At 42.4% G+C, this 2,500-nt stretch overlaps 1 pseudogene; it reads left to right on the forward strand.

Annotated features, from left to right (window-relative positions):
* Positions 1-992: 992 nt before the first annotated feature.
* Positions 993-2,068, forward strand: LOC138002758 (uncharacterized; annotated as a pseudogene).
* The last annotated feature ends 432 nt before the right edge of the window (positions 2,069-2,500 follow it).

Raw genomic sequence — 2,500 nt, forward strand, 5'->3', positions numbered from 1 at the left:
ACAAAAAGCCGTACTTAATTGTCGTGGTGACTTTCCCTCCGCTTTGTGTGGTTATAGGATTTGCCTGATTGAATACGATTTAAGCGGCGTGTCTCAAATTCCCACGTTGTCAATCGTACCTAAATAAAGGAAAAGTTTGAAAAGTAATTTGTAGCTAACCCCACATCTCGCCGATAAAATCACACTTTTCCGGCATCAGTCACGCTCAAACTCCGGCGATGGCTAAACGGATAAATTTACTTCTCTTAGAGCAAGTTTCAAGTTCCAGCGAGCATCCATTGCTGAAAATGGCGAAAAATATTCAAATATTTAAAATCCTTCGAGGCTCGCTTGCAAGAAACTTGACACGGCAGGTCAACCATTCACTAAATGAGCCTCGATACAGTGACAGCAAATAAAGTGAACGGTTAACCAGCCATGTCAAAATTCGTTGCAAGCGAGCCTCGAAGGATTTTGAATATTTGAATATTTTTTGCTGTTTCTCAGCAATGGACGCTCGCTGGAACTTGAAACTCGTTCAAAGCGAAGTAAATTTATCCGTTTCCCTATCGCCGGAGTTTGAGCGTGACTGATGCTGGAGAAGTTGTGATTTGATCGGCGAGATGTCGTCGACATATCCACTGGAGGTTTAGGTCCAGACCCCCACCCCCTCCCCCATCTTAACGTCCACTTAAAATTTGGCCTTCCCTAGAAGTTCCTGTCTGGCTCCAGTCACTACAGCTGATTAGGAATATTCACATGCACTTTTACTATAGGGAGAAGTCAACGACCGCAGTATCAATAAAATTGGGGACTTTACGAACGAGGACGCGACGCAGTTTTGAAACACCGAAACCGAGAAGGGCCCGGGGCGAGAACGCCGTCACGAAAGCGGGAAAAACAAAGTTACGGATGCGAACGCGACGACAGCCCAGAGATATAGCAGCGCAAATCCTTCAAACTCTGCCAAACACACTTTCGTTTTATGGCTGGTATCAGTTATACTTCATACAATGGCAACATTCAGAGAGGCAAGGGAAGCTTTATTGTTTGCATATCAAGATGGAAGCATTGATGATACAGAGTTCGCCCTGTTGTACGATTTAAATTTCTCTGGAAATCTCGAATTTCCTTACTGGAAGTATGGTCGTTTCGATCTTGATTCTATGACAGATGATGAGTGTAAGGCTGAGTTTCGCTTTTTTAAGAACGATATTTATTTACTTGGAGAAGTTCTTGATATTCCAGACATAATGAAATGCCCCAATGGCGTTCTTGTGGACGGAATGGAGGCTTTAAGTGCGTTGTTGAAGCGTTTTGCCTACCCATGTCGGTTTGCAGATATGGTACCTCGATTCGGGAGACCTGTTCCACAACTTTGCATGATTACAAACCATTTGATGGATTATGTATTCAATGAATATAGCCACCTACTCACACAGTTATGTCAGCCATGGCTTTCCAGGGACCGTCTCCGTCATTTTGCTGCCACTATACATGATAAGGGAGCTCCACTCGAAAATTGTTGGGGTTTCATAGATGGAACAGTGAGACCCCTATGTAAGCCAGATCAAAAGCAGAGAATTCTCTATAACGGACATAAGAGGGTGCATGGGATAAAGTTTCAGTCCGTAGTTGCACCAAATGGGCTTATCGCAAGTCTGTTGGTCCAGTCGAGGGCAGGAGACACGATAGTGGTATGCTAGTTGACTCAGGACTTCTGCAAGAATTATCGCAGTACTCGTTTGCACCGGATGGGACACCCTTATGCGTTTACGGCGACCCTGCGTACCCTTTGCGTGTTCATTTACAAGGGCCCTTTAAAGGCGCTAATTTGACACCAGCAGAAGAACTGTTCAACAAGGCCATGAGCCAAGTCAGAGCTTCGGTAGAATGGCTATTTGGGGACATCGTGAACTACTTTGCATTCCTAGATTTCAAGAAAAACTTAAAAATCGGCTTAAGTCCTGTTGGCAAAATGTACATTGTGTGTGCGCTCTTAAGAAACGCTCACAGTTGTCTTTATCAGTCAAGTACTTCAAAGTTTTTTGGAATAGATCCACCCCAAATCCAGGACTATTTTAATTAGGTTTCTGAAGACGAATGCAATACAGAGAGACCCAAATTCATGACCTTTATATATATCAGTGTTCGGCTACTTACTTGTTCGTAATTCTATTTTGACTAGATTGCAGAATGTCATATCCCCAATTTCAGCTCATTTCATTGTTACAGTGCATTCCCGGCATTTCCAAACTACCAAAGAGTTTGTGCACAAGACTCAGGATCCTTAATGGGGGTATTCTGCAGTTATTACTCATTTTAGTTATTAACAACAACAGCCTACGGACTAAAAAGACTCACAATTCTTTAAATACACCTTGATTGTATCTTAATAGTTACATTGATTTTAATCTAGTGACGAGTACTGTTAAACCCACATGCAAGAGAGATTTTCATTTTAGAAATGTGACCTTAATATTTGGCCTACAATTATTCTTGGAAAAAGGTTTGCCTCATC

Source organism: Montipora foliosa, chromosome 5 (assembly GCF_036669935.1).
Source record: "Montipora foliosa isolate CH-2021 chromosome 5, ASM3666993v2, whole genome shotgun sequence".
NCBI lineage: Eukaryota > Metazoa > Cnidaria > Anthozoa > Scleractinia > Acroporidae > Montipora > Montipora foliosa.